The following is a 15,212-nucleotide window of genomic DNA, read 5'->3' as shown; positions in this document are numbered from 1 at the left end:
GCTCATCTTTAAGAGAGCTAGGGTCACACCATTATACAGATAAAATCAATTAAGCTTAGCAAAGTGGTGTGTCCAAGGACATGCCAGGATTTAAAAATACTGTCTCCCAATTTTAAATGTATATTTCTTTCTATTACTATTCAAATTCTGCTGTTGGTCAGAACTACATTAGCAGTAAATGATGTGAATTATTTTGATTTACTATTGACGTGATACCAATGTATATGGAAGTTTATGGTTCCCATAATATTTTAATATAGTTTATTTGACCTTAAGATAAGTGTGACAGGACTGTTAGTGTCCTATCCATTTTTCTCAGGACTCACTTTTCCTGAGAACTTCCAAAGTAGCCTCTGTGACTCTTTGCCTGAAGATTTTCTGGACTTCCTAAGGGCACATAGGACCGGCTGGAAGTGGTAGGCATGTAATGTCTCTGGAAATAGCTCACATACAATGACTGATAAGAATTGGAGGATAAATATCCCAGTTTCCTCACCCTTCAATCAAGCAACTTAGCACACATTCCACATGGTTTCCTAGAGGTCTCCAGGTGCTCAGAACAGTCATCTGTTCCATAGTATAGCCTTTTTGGCTTCATCCCCCTTCCTTTCTCATCACCCCATTCCCGACCAGGGCTTCCTGGGATCATCTCTGAAATGAGTTGCTTTCATTCTAACACTTACCTTGTGCTTAGATTCTGGGGAATTACAATCTAAGGTATGAAGATGAGGTTTATCATCCCTCCCCACAAATTAGGAAAGACCGATGTTTAGAAAAATATCACACACACCAATTCATAGAGAAGAAGTGATCAAGTTTACCTGGAGTTTTCTGTTTCTGTGGGCATCTTACTTTATGTGTGAAGAGTCTCCAGTTTTTCCCAGGGCCTTCCTTATGCGATGGGTGTGGCTCTCTGTTCACAAGGCTCTGTGGTATCTCCTTCCTCCATTCCACATGGACAAAAGCAAGAAGGCAAGATCAGTGGTATCAGTCTCTGCTTGGGACAAAAGTAGTTTTAGGTTTAGGCCTTTAGGTTCCATCCAAATTTAAGATAGTTTGGCCCTAGATCATACCAATTTGGGAATTTAGACATTAAATCGAAATGATTTTTCTGAGGTTACTATGTCTAAAACTATGTTCACAATTAAACAATTTAGTTGCTTTCACTAAGGGTAAAATACACAATCAAAAATTTCATTTTAAGCAAAATGTCTCCCATGTTAAGTACATGCAAGTCTGAAGGGACTAGGTTTATACCAGTTATTGTTTTGTCCCCGTCTTTGTTCTCTGACACCCTGTTTATACTGGCTTCAGTGCTCGGACTATTTCTGTTCGCATTGTCAGGCCTGGCAGAGGAGGCCTTTTAAATCCCGCTGCTTGGAACACAATACCCCACAATTACTATTATTACTAGACATGATGCTCTGGTTTCCCTGTTTCCTTTCAAGCGTTTAGTGTTCTGTTTTTCTTTTGTTTTCCTTGCATTTTATCTTGCCTGCTTCTATGAGCCATGCATATTCTGGAGCCTCTAGGAGGTATAGTACCTTGGCCTGTGGCTCTCCTGTTCTGCTCGATGTCTCCTTGAACCCTGTGGTCACTCACTCAAAACGCCACCAACATCCACAATTAAGCTGTACTCCTTCTTGCTTTCTGCTTGTAGCATTTTTCTGTCTCTGTAATTTGTTCATTCCTTCACCAAACTTGCTCTCTAATCATGCCTCTCGGGATTTATTTTCATCTTTGTCCTTAACATTAGTTGGCACTCACTTGTTTACTCGCCCATATATTCCTTTTCTTTTCTCCTGTACGAGACTGAGTTCCACCAGGACAGGGGCGATGCTGTGTTTCTTGTTTCCCGTTGTACCTCTGGGTCTTATCACCTGTTTATCTCTGAAACCCAGAAGAAAACACAAAGCTGACATATCCCGTGCTTTCTCTAATCACTATGAAGTAACAAAAATCCTTTGATCAGTTCAAGTTGCAAGATAGTTTCCTTTCAGAATTAGAATGTCCAGTTGCAGATGATGTCAAACTGCCCAACTATTCTTAGTCATAAGTACTTCCCCTCCTATTTCTGTCTTGATACCTCCAGCAGAGAAGGGAGCAAAGTCTGTTGCTTCTTTCTTTCTCAGTGACCTTGTCCTCTAGCTTTCCTTCTCCTCTGATTTTTAACCAGAGTTTGAGGATAGTGGGGGAGGAGAGGGATGGAGAGAAGGAAAGATGTCACCTGGCTGGCTGAACATAGACTCTGATGGGGCACTTTCATGGGCTCTTTGGAGACGGCCATCCACTAGCTAACTCACACCTGTAGTTACTCTGATGGAGGAGGTGATACAGCTCCCCTAGCTAATTGCTGACTCCTTTCACAGTCCATAGCAACCTTCAGTACCCTCTGAAGGCGACTCTAATACACAGGGTCTAAGACAGCTCCGCTAGTGTCTCTTGCATCTAATTTGCATCTAGTCTATGGGTAGCTTTTAGGCATCCTTTCAATTGACTAAGGCTGGGAAGGTAGGCCGGTCCCAAAGAAGCAGCTTCTTTCTTCATTGATTGGCATCTGGTCATCCTCTCATGCACTTTATAATTAGTCAGTGGGAGTCTGACATGGCCCTCTCCCACAGAAAGCTTCTGGTTAAGTGCGGGACTCCTAACAGAGCTCTCTGCAAAGAATCCACCATTTCTCATAGGTTTTGGCTTACCCTTTTCAGTTCTCCATGTGAGATGTTTGAATATTATAACTAGTATTTGTACAACTGCATATACATTTCTCACAACTTCCATTCTTAAATCCTCTTAAACTCTCTATTTCTCTTTGGTCGTATTTATATTTCATAGATTGGTTCATTTACTATGATAGATCAGTAAACCCAGATTTCTTAAAGGAGTGTTATTTCTCATGGCAAAATCATATTAATATATAATGGCTACCTCGCAGGCCAAATACTTGTTTGCTATAATTTAGTTAAATGGTGGATTCAATTAAAGCAGACATCTTAACCTCATTTCTTAGCAGAGTCCCAATTCTTTGTTTCAGTAATAAACCATAGGAATATATCCCAAGAAACCAGAAACACCAATCAGAAAGGACACATGCACTCTTGTGTTCACAGCAGCACAATTTAAAATAGCTAAGATTTGAAAACAGCCTAAGTGCCCATCAGCAGATGAGTGGATTAGAAAACTGTGGTACATCTACACAATGGAATACTACGCTGCTGTAAAAAAGAAAGAACTCTTACCAACAGCATAGATGGACCTGGAGAGCATTATGCTAAGCAGAATAAGCCAGTCAGAGAAGGATAAGTATCACATGAGCTCACTCATTTGTGGAATATAATGAACAATGTAAACTGATGAACAAAAATAGATATAGAGACAGAGAAGCATCAAACAGACTGCCAAACTTCAGTGGGAAGGCAGGGGAAAGGGGGTTGGGGGGGGATAAGAGACCAACCAAAGGACTTGTGTGCATGCATATAAGTGTAACCAATGGACACAGACACTAGAGGGGTGAGGGCTTGTGCTGGGGGGTGTGGGGGCGGGGGTTACCAGGGAAAGGTCAATGGGGAAAAAAGGAGACATATGTTATACTATGTGTCATACTTTAAACAATAAAGAATTTTAAAAAAGAAAAAAAGAAAAATGTTCCACAGTCTATTCCAAAGCAAAAATGAAATGTCCTGAAACCTGACTTTTGACTATGACGTATTGATTAGTTGTTTTAGACAATCAGACTTGAGAAACTAAATAAAATGTACATCGCTCTGTTAAACAAACAAACAAAAACCAAACAAACAATAGTACTAGCTAATATTTATTGAGTGCTTCCTAAAAGGTTGGCACTTGGCACTATGCTGTTTTATATACAATATTATTTGAGAAGAACATTATAGACTGACTAGAGGCCTGGTGCAAGAAATTCGTGCATGGGAAGGGGGTGTCCCTCAGCCCGGCCTGCACCCTCTCTAATCTGGGATTCCTCTCGCAATCCGGGACCACTGGCTCCTAACCGCTCACCTACCTGCTGGCCTGATCCCCCTAACTGCTCTCCCCTGCCAGCCTGATCACCCCTAACTGCCTCTGGCTTGGCCCCATCACCATGGTTTTGTCCAGAAGGACATCTGGTCTAATTAGCATATTACCCTTTTATTAGTATAGATTTTGTATACCACACACCATTCTTTACTTTACATGTATTATCCAATTTAACCTTCACAACAGCCTACACTATGAGGTAGATTCTGTTTTTATCACCCCAATTGTAGAGACTAGGAACAGAGATTTAAACAACTTATATGAAATCACATAGCTATGAAGGCCAACCAAAGATCTTTTCCATATCTCATTGTTCAACTTAGGCCTCAAAATAACTTGTTGAAATATCTGTTTCAGTTCTGTTCCAGAGATTACCAGATTATTAAAAAAAATTGATTGATTTGAGAGAGGGGGCCAGAGAGAGAGAGAGAAAAAAACAATGCTTTGTTGTTCCACTTATTTTTGCATACATTGGTTGCTTCTTGTATGTGTTATGACCAGGGATTGAACCCACAACTTTGGCGTATCTGGATGATGCTATAACCAACTGAGATACCCGTCCAGAGCCAAGATGATCAACCTCTTAAGGGAATCAATTAACTATTATTTAATTTTCTATTCCAAGTACATAGGGTACAGTGAATGTTTTAAAAATTACCTTTTGAGTGGGATACAACTTTCAACCTTGGATTTTTTAATGCAAAAATGTATTAAAAATCTATTTACATAAAATTAAGAAAATGATTCTTAGTATATCCTTCCAAATTTCTGATTGAATAAGTTCTCAACAAAAATATAAACAAGCAGCAAGAATATTACCCAGTTTATATTATTTCAACTTTCCAAAGAATGTTAAAAACTTACTCCTCTCTAAACAACTGTCAGTGGTTAATATTTTTTTTAGATTGTTGCAGAGATCCAAATTAGGCAAAATAATAGAGCTTTCATTTCTACCCTCCTTGTTTATCTTTACTTTTGACCCAAATTGGGCCATGTCTTTCCTGAGGTTTGTACAATATCCAGAGCTCTTGGCTTCTTGGTATTCTTAATAAACCTACAAACTTTTCAGGAATTACTTTTGAATACTATAATATTTTCTGATGCTAGTCATAACTACATCAGAAAACAAAAACCTTAGTGTGGGCTCATTCATTTACTGATCTTCTCCCAAGTCAGTGTTAAATTTATGTACGAAATTTAGTCTTTATTTAAAGTCCATTAGTATAGGAAAGAAAGTATTTATTTCAGAACCAAAACCTGGACTTCTTAATTTCTTTTATATGATAAATCCCCTAATTATAGCAGAATGACCTAATAAATACTTTGGCTTTGAGAACATAAGTGGATTCTAAAGTAAAATACACTAATTCTATTTCAAACATTAACTGGCTTTTGGAGTGACACTTCAGCATATTATTTAGTAGTTAATATTTATGTATAAACTTTTTTTGTTTCCTCCACATTCTGTCCTCAATTCCAAGCAAGAAAGCACAATGATCATGTTTATATAATTATACAGATATCTAGTTATATAATAAATAACTGAAAAACAATTTTATCACACATTTTCAAACTTTAATCCTAAGAAATTTATGGCTGAAGAAAGTCCCTCCCCAGCACAGGCAAATATAGAGGAGAGCTCTTTCTCTTTTTCTAAGCCACAACTAAACTTTATGTTTATAAATGTGCTGGATTCCCTAAATAATCCCCAAGTGTACTAATCTTAGTTATAATTGCCACAAAAACATGTTATTTTTGAACTTATATGCACAGAAATTTATATAAAGGGTGGGACAAAGGTAGTTTTATAGTTGTGAGTACATGAAACATAGAAACACAGACTTCATCCTTGTATTATTTATTATTTTATTGTTTTCCATACAAACAACTGTATACTTACTTTTGCCACGCCTTTTATTAAGCCTTATAATAAATAGGAACTCAGAGTAAGAAAATTTCTAATTCATCTTAGAACAGACTATTATAATTAAAAGTGACTATAGGGCCTTGGCCTGTTTGTTCAGTGGTTAGAGTGTCAGCCCATAGACTGAAGGGTTTGATTCCAGGTAGATTCCTGGTCAAGAGCATGAACATTGTCTGTGGCTTGACCCTGGCCCAGGTCAGAATGTGTGAGGAAGGCAACCAATCGATGTGTCTCTCTCACATTGATGTTTCTCTCTTTCTCTCTCTCTCTTCCCCTCCTCTGTCCCTCCCACTCTCTCTAAAAATCAATGGGAAAATATCCTCAAGTAAGGATTAAAAAAATAAAAATAAATAAAACAAAAGTGACTATAAGGATTATTAGTGAAATATCTCCGTGTTTCAAATATATCTGTATAATGTATCTTTTCTACTAGTAACAAAGGTTGGCCTGGATCACAGGGATCATGGCTTACAATGTAAATTAGAATGGACAACCAGATACTGAATACATGTTCTTTAAGTCAACTAAGTCAACTGTCAAGTGCCAGTACTCATTTTAAAGGACATCTTCTTAAATGTCCTTTAAGAAGAAAAAAAAAACTACACATAAATGTTCTTTGAAATGGGATCTCCTTTGGTTTAAATGGGAAGAATGCCTGACAATGGTGATAACAGACTAAAAAATTTGAGTGAGTTTTTCAGTGGTGTAATGCTAGGATTACATAGAGAAGAACAATTCATTAGTGCAAGGTTGGCCACAATTGGCACCAGAATTGGCAACTTCTTCTGCACTGTTATTTGAGGGGAACATAGAGATCCTATTTTGCCAGAAATATTGTCCACCAGCCTCTGTGTTTTCCAGAATTACTTTTGCCATTCCTTGTTAAGGATTAACTCATTGCTAACACATCTTAAGCACATATATTACATCCATGACAAAAATATATCACCATCACCAGGAGCAAATGAGTGAATGCACCTCAGTTAACTGAGAATAAAGGTTAGAGTACAGACTCATATCCAGTTCCCATGTAGCACTGGGAGGCTCTGAGTAGGAGAGATACCGGTCGCTAAGAAAAGCTTTAAGAAGCCACCTGGAAGAAGGAGAAAGGTGAATAAAATTTACCTCTGTCAAATCCAAGACATTAATAGGCAAGGACGTAATTGTGGTGACTTTGAAAGTACACATTTGAATAAAATTTTGTTTTATAATCTATCATTGTACATTCTGCTTTGGCTTCACAGTACTTACCATGCCTTGTAATGGTATTGTAGGTGTGATTTTTTTTAACTCTTGTTGCACAAGTTCACACACACACACACACACAAATGAACTCTTATGGGCCTTAGGCCAAAAGGTCTAACTATTTCTTTACTTCTTTATCACCAGCATAACTCAGGGCTTGACACATAAAAGTTGCTCAATAAATATTTGTTGAATGAACCTAAGTTAATGAATAACAAACTAATATACCTAAATTATGTTTAAGAGAGTTGGCCAATCTTTGAGCCTTTGTTTGATGTTATCTACTTTCCCTTTCATTATTTAATTCTGACTAGAAAAATGCAGCATCCATTGCAGAAGGATAGAGTAACAGTGAAGTTGTAATAGACTTCAGGTTCACTTTTAAATGCCATGGATTTAATTTTAAATAATTGCATGGGTTGGGCAAGGTTAACTATGTAAGCCATAAGATATTTTAAGTAATTATGACTTATGAGATGCCATGGCTTTTATGAAAACAAGATTTTGTAAGGTGAAGAAGTCATTTTAAATATTATTGTGTGAGCAGTCAGCAGTGGCTATTGGATCAGAACCCAGAACCACAGAAGGGTTGGCTTGAGCTCTAAGGGCTACATCAAGCTCTCTCTCACGTGCTCTTCATTAAAAGTGCATATATGTTGAAAGCCAGCAATATGTGGAAAAGTAACTTCTGCTCAGTGATTATTTTCTTTGGGCTAAAAATGAATACCACAGATGGATTCCTTCTACATTTTTTTTCCCTTGTTTTGACCACTGCATTTGAGAATAAAGACATTGGATTGTTAAAGAGTGCTGCGGAAGTTTAACTTTGACTTCCCTACTTTGAAAGACCAGAAAGCTTTCCTTAGTATCCTCTGCTTCTCGCTCTCCCATTTATCACCCATTTTAGGAACTCTTTTACTTCTGATAATATCACATTTTGGTTTTGGAGAAGGGACATCCTTAGATCTCAGTTCATCCATGACCGGGTGCATTCTCCCATGTCTCCTTGCCTCTAGAGCAATGGGAGCATAATTCACTTTGCAACCCAAATTAGAATTCCACAAAAGTGAGCACAGCATTGCCTAGCACATTGAATGAACTTGAGGCATATTTAAGCCTTGACTAGTAGGCTCCATGGCCTGAACATGCCAATCTCAATACTCAAGATGATTTTTTTCCCCACCAAAACACATGTTTTTGATCTATCCAGACATTTCTTCTTAGGAAGCTTAGAAAGCCAGCCTGGTTAAGTCTGTATTAGATGGCCTTAGCTGACAAATGTTTTACAACTTGAAAGCCTATTGACCCAATTTGTTGTCATTTCTACAAAGAAATTTTTTGCACATCACAATAATACTGAGTTGAGTTTTAAAAAGCAAGCTACCACCATCTAACTGTAAATGCATTTTAATTTTAGTCCCTAAGCTAACTTTTGATAGCTTTTAAACCTCTTTTTAGGGACAAAAAAAGACATTAATAGGAATGTTATAAAAAGCAAAATTTTTATTGTACATACAATAGTGGGCATAATGTTAACCAAATGTTTTATTGCTTAAAATACAAATTAAAGTTCACTACCTTTCATTCTCAGGATATCAGAAGATACTTGCTTATCCCAGAGCAATAAATGGTCTTGAAAACTAGCCAGGCTCTGGACAGATGGCTTGGTTAGGTTGAATTGTCTTCTGTACATGAGAAGGTTGTGGATTCAATTTCTGGTCAGGACACATACCTAGGTTTCAGGTTCGATCCCTGATAAGGTCACCTGCGGGAGGCAACCAATCAATGTTTCTCTCCTCCTCCTCCTCCTCCCCCTCCTCCTCCTCCTCCCCCCTCTCTCTTTTTCTTCTTCATCTTCTTATTCTTCTTCTTCTTCTTCTTCTTCTTCTTCTTCTTCTTCTCCATCCTCCTCCTCCTCATCCCCCTCCTCCTCCTCCCTTCCTCTCTCTCTAAAATCAATAAAAACATATCCTTGGATGATGACTAAAAAATTGACTCAGAAAAATTTGATTGTAAAAAAAATTTAAATAAAAAAAACTAGGCAAATGTCTTTTAATTGCATAAAGGGCCACAGTAGTTAGAGATAGGGCCCTGATTCGCATTACCACCTTGATACACACATTCAACTTATCAGTCTACTACTGGTAGATCAGTAACACAGTCTTACATAACGGAGGGCCATCAAGATAATCAACACTGGGCCAGTGAATAGGTTTGGATTATAGAATTTCCTAGCAACATTTAAGTATTTGTGTGTTTTGTTTTTAATTTGTTTATTCTTAATATAATTTTGGTATCTTTAAGACTACAAATTCTCAGTAAATTATGAACTGATTCATAAATTTGTGTTAATACCAGGAATAAATAAAATTGATATTAATTATAATATAAATTAAGATTTTTGCTCCAATGTTATCTTCTGTTGTGTATAAAGAAGCCTGTTGTTTTCTTCAGGCTGTTCAAAGAAAGGACAAAAATTACAGTTTGAAACAGAACCACAATTACTCATAAATAAATATCTAAGTGATTGATAGTTCTATACCATATTCAGTCTAAAGAGCAGCCAGGTTGGTTTCAGGATTGCTGTCACTTTTAATGGCCTTTGACAAAATAGACAGTGAGCTGTTGCAGCCAACCTCTTAATGTGTTCCAGTGCGGGAAATCGTTGTGTAGCATACTAGTATAAAACTAGTTACCAAGCTTAATTCAGTTATGCTTCTGTAGTTGAAGATCTTGAATCATTCAGCATAAGTAAATGCCATGTCACTGATACGGTTCCATTTGTTTTCATAAGCACTTATTGATACCAGACACTTTCCACCATAAAATGCTTAGGTTAAAATTAATTTTCCCAATGATTATTAAGTATAATGCAACAGTTTTTAAAATAGAAGTTTAAGGCTTTGCAGAAGGGTACATATATGAAGGAATAAGACTGACATGCCATAATGTTTTTATCTGACAACTAGAGGCCCGGTGCATGAAATTCCTGCAAGGGCCTAGGCCCCTGGCTGCAGGGGTGGCCTCTGTCTCTGCCTCTGCCCTCGCCTCCCCACCCCCACCCCCTGTGTCAGCCAGGGGCCTCTGCCTCGGCCTCGGCCCCAGCCCACAGTGGCTTGGTCCGGAAGGACGTCTGGTCTAATAAGCATATTACACTTTTATTATTATAGATATGCTGCATCTCAATCTCCTAAGAGCTCTTAACATGGGAGTTAGATGTACAGTAGTTGACTCTTACTGTAGTTTTGCTTCCTGTGATTTTGCTTTTCATGGTTTTAGTACCCTCCAGTCAACTGCCAATGGGAAACATTAAATGTAAAATTCCAGAAATAAACAATTTGTAGTTTTAAATTGTGCACTGTTATGAATAGTGGCATGAAATCTCACACCATCCCACTCGCTCCCTTATGTAATATGAATCAGCCCTTTGTCCAGGATATCCACACTGTGAACGCTACCAGCCCATTAGCCACTTACTTAGTAGCCCTTTCGGTTATTAGAGGGACTGTTGACCCTGTGGGAACCCAGCAGTTAAGCCCAAATACCTTTGTTTTACCTACTAGTGGCCCCAAAGCATAAGAGTAATGATGATGGCAATTCGGACATGCCAAAGTGAAGCAGTAAAGTACTTCCTTTAAGTGAAAAGGTATGTGTGTAAAATGTTCTTGATCTTGACCTTAATTTGGTATGCTGGTGTTTTTGTTTTGTCTAAAAGAATACATAGCTTTTGTAGTAGATGTGATGCCTGGTCACTTATCATATTGCCACTTTATAACATTTATTGCAATGAAGGATTTAGTAACTAATCTAAAGATTGATTTTTCCTGCTTCTGAGGTTTTCAGGAGCCCTCTGCAATTGGTGATATCTATACTAATAAAAGGGTAATATGCTAATTAGACTGGGAGACCTTCCAGGAGACCTTCTGGATGTCCTTCCAGACAAAGCCATGGTGGTGGGGACGAGGCAAAGGTAGTTAGGGGGAATCAGGCCAGGAAGGGAGGGAAGTTAGGGGTGAGCAGGCTGGCAGGGGGGGCAGTTGGGGGCGAGAAGGCTGGCAAGCAGAGTGGTTAGGGGTGATCAGGCAGGCAGGCAGGTGAGCAGTTAGGAGCCAGTGGTTCCAGATTGTGAGAGGGATCCCAGATTCGACAGGGTGCAGGCCGAGCTGAGGGACAGATCCCCTGCATGAATTTTGTGCACCAGGCCACTAGTGTATATGTATTATTCTTGCACCCAACCTCTATCAACTTATATTCTAAGAGTAAATGAAATAGGAACATAAATTATATTCCCTAAATTTTTGTGGTAGGCAGCATGTGTTTGATGGGGTCTTAGGTAATTCAAGCTTAAAGGGTGTGCATAATGAGAAAGATCCAGAGTCCCAAACCTGGTTTATGAAGGCATAATTTCACATGGATAGTCTACCAGCCTAAATTTTATTTGTAATTAACAAAATATCATACTGAGTGGAAAATGTGACACTAATTCTTATGATACTATAGAAATTTTTATATGAAAGCCAATTTATAACTTATGTAAAAGAAATAAGTTAATATTAAAATATTGCATACACATGAAAATCTCCAAAATATCTGGGAGCTTTTCAGAAGCTTCAATGAATCATATTTTAAGAAACATTTTCTTATCTCACCCTCTCTATAGGTGTGGGAATGATTACACTAGAGCAGCGGTTCTCAACCTGTGGGTCACGACCCCTTTGAGGATCGAATAACCCTTTCACAGGGGTCGCCTAAGACAATCCTGCATATCAGATATTTACGTTACGATTCATAACAGTAGCAACATTACAGTTATGAAGTAGCAACAAAAATAATTTTATGGTTGGGTCACAACATGAGGAACTGTATTTAAAGGGCCAGAAGGTTGAGAACCACTGCTCTAGAGAGTTAGGAGAAACCTAAAGAATATGTGACCCTTTCTCATATTGCATGCTTAGAAACCCAAGAAGCAATATAGCTTACAATATGTTTAAGGTTGATTTTAATTTCCTCTGAAAATATCAAAGACGTGCCCTTATGTGAGTCCCATGGATATAAGTTGACACTTGAGTTACCAGTCTCAATTAAAGTTTAGATTTTGTGGGTAACTCAAGTACTACTGTGCCTCTTCAATAATCTGTAGAGCAGATACTTTGCCTTTAAATTTTTTTCTAGGCAATAATGAATTGCTTTTTTAGTAATTACAACAAAAACTAAATATTAGAAAGATGATAAGATGTATAGATTTGTGAACAATGTCACATTCTTATAAACATTGCTAAAATCTTGCCCAGATGGGTAAATGTTTGTGGATCATATATGCAATTTGAATACCACAGAGTTAAGAAAATGGATCCTCAAGGGATGTTGTAGAAGATAATTTTTCTATCTGTTCCTCAAGCTAATGACACGCAAGAATATTTGAGACTTTTGTCAAATATCCTAGTTGCATAGCTACCATTGCCAATACACTTTTATATAAATATATCATATAATTCGTATTACTATTTCATTCTAAATCTCAGTTTGTCATTGTTAAATGGCCATGCTGAGTTTACTTGCCCATAAAAATATGTGAGGATTAAATGAGGTAATCCATGCAGTGTACAGTGCATTGTATAGTAAATAGTAGCTATTGTTGAATATATTGCTTATGGCTCTCTTCTTTCTTGTCTCAGCCTCAATTTATTTCTTAGCACATCCAAGTATATCTGACAGCAATCATTACTCTTTCCATGTATTTATTTGAAGAGTAGCATTTTAACAAATGTTTGATCAGTAATTGCTTCCATAAAGACTCCCAAATTATCCATGCAATCCAAATCTCTGTCTACCGCACATAATTTTTTTAAGGATTTTGAAATTTTGGGCTCAGCTTTTTGAATGTCTCAGTTGTGGGTATCAGATTTAGCAGCATTCCTTCCAGAACACAGAGATGAGTGACATTCTTTGTCATCTATTTTTTTTCCAACTAGGTATGTGCTATAACACAATTACCAGAAATCCTCTGTAACTGTGGGAATTTACCCTAAGTCAAGGGCATGATGAGGGGCACTTATGGTGAATATTTAGATATGATTGTGTGGTTCCTATGCCAAAGGATGTCCAATCAATGCTCAAGGAAACTCTTCTTTAAAAGAGTGGATTAAAACCCTCATTGCCATTGAAAGGGTCAGCAGACATGCTATCATAGACAATCTTTTAGATTATCTCAAATCAATCCAGTGAGGAAGGTTAGCCAGTCATGAGAGACCCTCCAGTGACCATGGAAGATTTGTAAGTTGCTACTGCTGAGAACATTGACCACTAGAAGCTCACAAGTAACCATCATCTCTGATGGAGCTACCACCACTGACTGCTGATGGATCCTATCAGAAAACTGCCAATGCTAAGTGGAACTAGCAAGCAGTACTGCTAAAGATTCTCCCCTCATGTGCTCTCACATGACAGTCCATGTCAACTCTTACTTCATAAACTTGTGATCCCTGCAGAACTTCTCATATTGGGGTTTCGTGTTATTTCTGTATCACCAGCACTTGACCTAGAGGCTAAAACATGGTAAAAAAAAAAAAAGTATTTAATGAGGGAGGGAAGGAAGTGAAATTATTCGGTAAATTATTACATGGAAGCCCTCACTGAGATTAGAAAATAGATTGTGGGGTTGGGGAGATCTGAAGGTCTAAGAAAAACCTTCCCTCTCATTGTGATTTACCCTTTGGGGTATTGTGTGTGGAGAGTGGGCTGGGGTACAGGTTACTGAAGATGATTGGTTGGGATGGAGACAAAAATAGTACACAATCGCTTGTCCAATAAGTACCTCAAAGTGAAGAAAAGCCATATTACTCGCTAGTAAATTTGATGGCATTGAAAGTCCAGAAATACTGGAATACATAAAGAAAATTTGAATTGTATTTTTCTCTTATTTTTGGTATATAGCTCAAGTTGGGAAGTTTTAAAAAGACTTCTGAAAATTTGGGGAAAAGAGAGAGAGAGAGAGAGAAAGAGAGAAAATGAGAATGAGATACCTGGAATGAGTTGTCTTTTGTTCACATAGAAGAGAAATACTGTGGTACTAAGTTGTCAAGGCTGTGTTATAGGGGGGAAAAATTGAGGCTAATACACTATAAATTTCATCATGGCTACAAAGTATGGGAAGATCAAAGAGAATTCATGCTTGTAAGGGAAACCAACAAAAATAAAAGGATGCAGTAAAACAGTGATAAATGTAGAATTTATTTCTAAGTTCAGCCAAGGTGCATGTCATTCTTAGAGCCTGAAGGAACTGAAGTCTTCAACAATATTTCCAAGATACTTTAGAGCATGACAAAGTATGGACTTCACTAAAGCAAACATATCTTGAATTCATGATACTGATAGTGTTGAGATAACACACAAAAGTCACTTTAGAGCATGTAGGAGGAAAAGCAACCTTTTAGGACTCCCAGCAAGCCCAGGCAGAGTCACTGGAAAACTTGTAAAATCATGTTGATTGGGGTCTTGACTCATTGAGTGGATGCCTGATTGTGACCTGAAGCCATTTATCAGGAGAAGGCAAGACAGAGATAATGAGTAATGCATATAAGAAAGGAATGGAGCTTGTAAAATATTGGATTAACAGGATAGTGAAGCCTGTGAATGTCAAATGTGTTGGCTGAGAAAACATGTAATTTTGATTTTTGTTCTTTAAGAGAGTGGCTTGAGAAAGACTTTAATATCTGCATTTTCCAATTTATGAGACAATTTTGATTGCTCATTAATCAAAGTTTGTACACTTAACCAGAAGAGATTTACACCAGATTTTAATTCTTTTGAATCAAATGCAAAGAACTAACCACAGTTCCCTAATACAGCTTTTAAACAAAAATTTACTGATCCCAGGAGGAGGGATTGTTAATAAAATAGCTGCACACATTTCATATAATGCAAATTTCTATCATTTTTACTACTAAATTTGATCTTTTCAAGTGATATTTAAATAAACAGTTGGTTTATGTCACAGTCATATACATAT

The sequence above is a fragment of the Myotis davidii genome, unplaced genomic scaffold (assembly GCF_000327345.1).
Source record: "Myotis davidii unplaced genomic scaffold, ASM32734v1 scaffold49, whole genome shotgun sequence".
Lineage (NCBI taxonomy): Eukaryota > Metazoa > Chordata > Mammalia > Chiroptera > Vespertilionidae > Myotis > Myotis davidii.
This window is presented reverse-complemented; position numbering follows the sequence as displayed.